Source organism: Mustela erminea, chromosome 2 (genome assembly GCF_009829155.1).
Source record: "Mustela erminea isolate mMusErm1 chromosome 2, mMusErm1.Pri, whole genome shotgun sequence".
Lineage (NCBI taxonomy): Eukaryota > Metazoa > Chordata > Mammalia > Carnivora > Mustelidae > Mustela > Mustela erminea.
The window spans coordinates 42894298-42900751 of NC_045615.1; the positions used below are offsets into that span (position 1 = coordinate 42894298).

Below are 6454 nucleotides of genomic sequence, written 5' to 3' on the forward strand. Positions count from 1 at the left end.
GTTCTTCGTCCATTTTAAAGATGGGGATGTCTTTTTGATGATTTGTAGAAGCTCTTTACATATTCTGAGCAACAGACTCTTATTAGAAAGATAATGTACAAATATTTCCTTCCATTCTGGGGGCTGTCTTTTTACTTTCTGGATAGTATCTTCTTTTTTAAAATTAATTAATTACTTTATTTTTTAATAAATATATAACGTATTTTTATCCCCAGGGGTATGGGCGAATCGCCAGGTTTACACATCATAGCACTCATCGTAGCACATACCCTCCCCAATGTCCATATCCCCACCACCCTCTCCCGTCCCTCCTCCCCTCAGCAACCCTCAGTCTGTTTTTTGAGATTGAGTCTTTTATGGTTTGTCTCCGTCCCAATCCCATCTTCTTTTATTTTTTTCTTTTCCTACCCCCAACTCCCCAACACTGCATCTCCACTTCCTCATATCAGGGAGATCATATGATAGTTGTCTTTCTCCGAGTGACTTATTTTGCTAAGCATAATACCCTCTAGTTCCATGTCATTGCAAATGGCAAGATTTCATTTCTTTTGATGGCTGCATAGTATTCCATTGTGTATATAGACCACATCTTCTTTTGGATAGTGTCTTCTGATGTACACATATTTTTACTTTTTTTTTTTTACATTTCTTTTTTAAGAGTGAGAGAGAGTGTGCAAGTGGACAAGGGCAGAGGGAGGAGGAAAGAGAATCTTAAGTAGGCCCCATACTCAGTGTGGAGCCTGGCATGGGGCTCAATCTCATGACCCTGAATATGGGTACTTCTACTCTCAGTTTTTGGGGGCATATAGGCTGCAGTGGAATTCTGTGTTTAATATTTTAAACACATGATCTTTTAAACACTGAGATCATGAATGATCCAAGATTAAGAGTCAAATGGTAAACCAACTGAGCCACCCAGGCACCTGGGACAGATTTTTAATTTTGAGGATATTATTTTATCAATTTTTTTCTTTCCCTTCTTATGCTTTGGTGTCAGATCTAAAAGCATTGCTAAATCCAAGGTTATGAAGATTTATCTCTATTTGTTTCTTCTAGAGTTTATAATTTCACCTCTTACATTTAAGCCTTTAGCTTATTTTGAGTTAAGGTTTATAAGTGGTATAAGGTAAGGGTCCAGTTCCATTCCTCTGTACATGGATAGCTGACTGTCTAGCATCCTTTGTTGAAAAGACCATTCTGTCCCCCCCAGTGTAATGTTGTGTACCCTTGTCAAAATTCAGTGGACCATAGATGAAGGGGTTTATTTCTGAGCTCTCAGTTAAATTCCACTGATCTGTATGCATTCTTTACTTTTTAAAGTATTTGTTTATTTTAAATTTCTTTTCAGTGTTACAGAATTTGTTGTTTATGCACCACATCTAGTGCTCCATGCAATATGTGCATTCCACAATACCCACCACCAGGCCCACCCAACCTCCCACCCCCATCACCTCCAAAACCCTCTGTTATTTCGTCAGAATCCACAGTCTCTCATGGCTTGTCTCCCCCACCGATTCCCCCCAACTCCCTTCTCCTCTCCATCTCCCCATGTCCTCCGTATTATTCCTTATGCTCCACAAATAAGCGAAACCATATGATAAATGACTCTTGTGCTTGACTTATTTCACTCACCCTAATCTCCTTCAGTCCTGTCCATGTTGATACAAAATTTGGGTATTCATCCTTTCTGATGGAGGCATAATATCTCATTGTATATATGGACAACATCTTCTTTGTCCATTCATCCATTGAAGGGCATCTTGGTTCTTTCCACAGTTTGGCAACCGTGGCCATTGCTGTATGAACACTGGGGGTACAGATGGCCTTTCTTTTCACTACATCTGTATCTGTGGGGTTAATACCCAGTAGTGCAATTGCAGGGTCATAGGGTAGCTCTATTTTTAATTTCTTTTTTTTCCTATTTTTAATTTCTTTTTTTATTTTGTATTTTTTTTTTTTTGTTTGTGATTTTCCTATTTTTAATTTCTTAAGGAATCTCCACACTCACTGTTTTCCAAAGTGGCTGCACCAACTCCCATTCCCACCAACAGTGTAACAAGGTTCCCCTTTCTCCACATCCTCTCCAATACTTGTTGTTTATGGTCTTGTTAATTTTGGCCATTCTAACTGGTGTAAGGTTGTATCTCAATGTGATTTTGATTTGAATCTCCCTGATGGCTAGTGATGATGAATATTTTTCATGTCTCTGTTAGCCATTTGTATGTCTTTGGAGAAGTGTCTGTTCATGTCTTCCACCCATTTTTTTTTAAAGATTTTATTTATTTATCAGAGGGAGAGAGGGGGAGAGAGCGAGCACAGGCAGACAGAATGGCAGGCAGAGGGAGAAGCAGGCTCCCCGCTGAGCAAGGAGCCCGATGTGGGACTCGATCCCAGGACGCTGGGATCATGACCCAAGCCGAAGGCAGCTGCTTAACCAACTGAGCCACCCAGGCGTCCCTCCACCCATTTTTTCGACATGATTATCTGTTTTGTGTGTGTTGAGTTTGAGAAGTTCTTTATAGATATTGGATATCAGCTCTTTGTCTGTATTGTCATTTGTGAATATCTTCTCCCATTCTGTGTGATGCCTCTTTGTTTTGTTGACTGTTTCTTTTGCTGTGCAGAAGCTTTTTATGTTGAGGAAGTCCCAAAAGTTCATTTTCACTTTTGTTTCCTTTGCCTTTGGAGACATAGCTTGAAAAAAGTTGCTATTGCGGATGTCAAACAGGTTACTGCCTATATTCTCCTCTAGGTTTCTGATGGATTCCTGCCTCACGTTGAGGTCTTTTATCCATTTCGTGTTTATCTTTGTGTATGGTGTAAGAGAATGGTCGAGTTTCATTCTTCTACACATAGCTGTCCAATTTCCCCAGCACCATTTGTTGAAGAGACTGTCTTTTTTTCCACTGTATATTTTTTCCTGCTTTGTTGAAGATTAGTTGACCGTAAAGTTACATACTTCTAAAAAATTTTTCTTTTATTTATTTAAAAATTCTTTTTGTAAATTTAAATTTAATTAATTAACATATAATGTATTATTTGTTTCAGGGTATATGCATGCATCCCTTTATGACAGTATCACAATGTTTTATTTACTGTTGCTTTGTATTAAGATTTGAACTTTGGAAGTGTGACCTCTCACCTTTGATTTTCTTTTTCAAAATGTTTTGGCTATTTTGTGATCCCTTAAAATTCCATATGACTGTTATGATTAGCTTGTGCACTTCTTCCCAAAGGCCTTTGTGAAATTTTATGGGAACACATTGAATTTCCACATTGCTTTGTGTACTGTTGCCATCTTATCAATAGTATGTCTTTTTTTTTTTTAAAGATTTTATTTATTTATTTGACAGAGAGAGATCACAGTAGACAGAGAGGCAGGCAGAGAGAGAGAGAGGGAAGCAGGCTCCCTGCTGAGCAGAGAGCCCGATGCGGGACTCGATCCCAGGACCCCGAGATCATGACCTGAGCCGAAGGCAGCGGCTTAATCCACTGAGCCACCCAGGCGCCCCAATAGTATGTCTTTTCATCACTATGGTGTGTCTTCAGATTTATTTAGGTTTCCCTTACTTTCTTTCAGCAATGTTTTATAATTTTTTGTGTACAAGATGTACACCTTGATTACATCTATTCCTAAGTATTTCATCAATGTTGATGTTCCCTAAAATGGAATTGTTTTCTTAAATTCCTTTTTGGATGAGTCATTGCTAGTGTATACAAATAAGAGAGATTTTTGTATATTGATATTTTGTCCTGTAACTTTGAGGAATTAGGGAACTAGCTGTAATCATTTTTTAAAAATTATTCTTTAGGAAGATCTCTATATAAGATGATGTGCCATCTCTGGTTTCTGAATAGACCTAGTTCTACTGTTTCTTTTCACATGTGGATTCCTTATTTCTTGCCTTATTGTTCTGGATAGAACTTTCAGTGCAATACTGGGCAAGAAGTGAAAGCCAGCATGATGGACTTGCTTGTGATTTCAGAGTTCATCTGTCAGTCCTCAAAATTGAGCATGTTTGACTAGAGTTAGGGCTTAGGGTTAGGGTCTCCCTGTAATCTGCTGTACAGAGCCCATTCTTCTCCAATAACCAGCCAAGTGATCTTTTCAGAGCTTAACCTTTGAGCCTCTCTGTGATCTGCTCCCCAGCTGCCTCTCCTAGCCTTTCCTCTCCACCCTATCTCCCCAACCCTCATGGGCCTCCCAGGTGTGTGTGGTCATCCCACATGTGCCTTGGGTCTGACTCCAGACCTTTACATCCTCTCTGCCCTCTGCCAGGAGCACTCTTCTCTCCCCTGCTTCATGTTTGGCTTGTTCCCCTGTTGGCTAGACCTGGACTTGTCCCCTGATGACCTGACTCATGTCTGCCAGCTGTGTGTGCTCTTGTCCCTTATTTAAATGTAATGCCCACTTTCCCTGTGTGAGCGATTTACTAAGCTGCCAGGTATGGGGCAGGCATAAGCAAGTAGTCTGAGTGCCTGTGTGAAAATCCAGTCTCAGGGCACCTGGGTGGCTTAGTCGTTAAGCATCTGGTTTGGCTCAGGTCATGATCCTGGGGTCCTGGGATTAAACTCCACCATGTTGGGTTTCCTGCTCAGCGGGGAGCATGTTTCTTCCTCTCCCACTCCCCCTGCTTGTGTTCCCTCCCTAGCTGTCTCTCTCTCTCTGTCATATAAATAAATAAATAAATAAAACCTTAAAAAATCAGTCTCAGAGGGGCTCACCACGCTTGCTGACAATGGGGAAGCTGCTGTCCCCTCAGGTAGTCCCCTCAGAGAGACAAGACTTCCAACTTCTCAGAGCCCGGGAGATGTAGACCTGGACTTGGAAGCTTACACTCTTGGATTCATGGCTGGGGTCTAAGCAAGTCCTCTCTTCTTCCAGCATTCCTCTTTCCCCTTCCCTGGAGATGGGCTGGACCTAATTCATGACCTGGGGGAGTTTGAGGGTGACTGCTTCTAGGAATAGCAGTGGTTGACTTACAGACTTTGTTAGCAAGAGGCCCAGTAGCCTTCAAGGGAGAAGCCTATGGGGGTGGAGACAGCTCTGTGAGGGCCAGAGACAGCCCACTCAAAGCAAAGTGGGGATAAGAGGCCAGTCTTGCTGATTCTAGCCAGTCTGTAGGCCATAGAAAAGAGGGTTTTACCCAAAGGCGCTACACTCCTGGCAGGTGAGGACAGGACCTGCAGGAGTTTGGCTGGGGAGGGTACCTGCAGGATTTGCCTAGGAGCTTGGCACAGGGGGAGTGTTTTTGACTCCAGAATACTGACTGTGCGGTTGATTTCCTGACTCTGAATCCTCAGGTTCCCCTTTGTATGATGGGGTCCTGATGGCCTCCATCTCAGGGAGCAGAAGGTAGGGAGGTCCCATGAGCAGACTTGCTCAGGACAGGCTGGGAGAGTAGCTGTTGTTTAAAGCAGCCCATGTCCTGCCCCCTTGAAAAAAGTGTACACATCCATAGCCCCAAGCTCTGGCGTACTCCCGCCAGCCTCTGACATTGACCCTCCTCCCACCTTGTCCCTCATCCCTATAGATAGGTGGTCTTCCTGGAACTGTTCCTGCAGAGAGCAAAGAAGCCCATCATGGTGGGACACAGGGTCACCTACTAGGTCATCACCAACCAGCTGCCAGGCCCATGTGCCCCCCCTGGGAGGGCTGGAGGTCCTCCGGGGCCCCGAGGTCCCTGGAACTCCACACTGGCAGGATGTGTACATGCAGCACATGGTAATGGTCAGCCGCTTCTGTGAGCAGTGCTTCCTCTGTGAGGTGGATGTCCTGGTGTGTACAGATATGGACATGAAGTTCTGCAACCATATGGGCATGGAGATCCTGTTCCCACTCTTTGGCACCCTGCACCTTAGTTCCTACCAGGTGTCCCATGAAGACTTCAGCTACCAGTGCTGGCCACAGTCCCAGGCCTGCATCCCCAAGTACCAGGGTGATATTTACTACATGGGGACCTTTTTTGGAGGGTTGGTAGTGGAAGTTCACTGACTGACTTTGGCCTGTCACTAGGTGATGGGGGTCGACCTGGCTAATAGAATCAAGTTGGTGTGGCATGATGAGACTCACTTGAAAAGGTAACTCCTGGACCACAAGCCCACCAATGTGCTATCCCCGGAGGACCTGTGAGACCTGTGGCGACTGGGCTGCCCTCCCCTCCCTTCATGAAGGGCTGCCCTCCCCAGCCCTTCACACAGCTGAGATTTGGGCCATGCCTAAGAATCACCAGGGCATCCGGGACTCATGAGGGGTTGTCCCAGGAGGACCTGTGGGACCTGTGGCTGCTGGGCTGTCCCCTGGAGGACCTGTGAGATCCATGGTGCCTGGGCTGCCCTCCCCACCCCCTGCTTCATGAAGAAGTTGAGATTCAGGCCGTGCCCAAGAATCACCAGGGCATCCGGGACTCATGAGGGGTTGTCCCAGGAGGACCTGTGGGACCCGTGGTGGCTG

The 6454-nt window shown here is 44.5% G+C and overlaps 1 pseudogene; it reads left to right on the forward strand.

Annotated features, from left to right (window-relative positions):
• LOC116582087 overlaps nucleotides 1–6133 on the forward strand; it is a 30111-nt pseudogene extending 23978 nt beyond the window's left edge.
• Nucleotides 6134–6454: the final 321 nt, after the last annotated feature.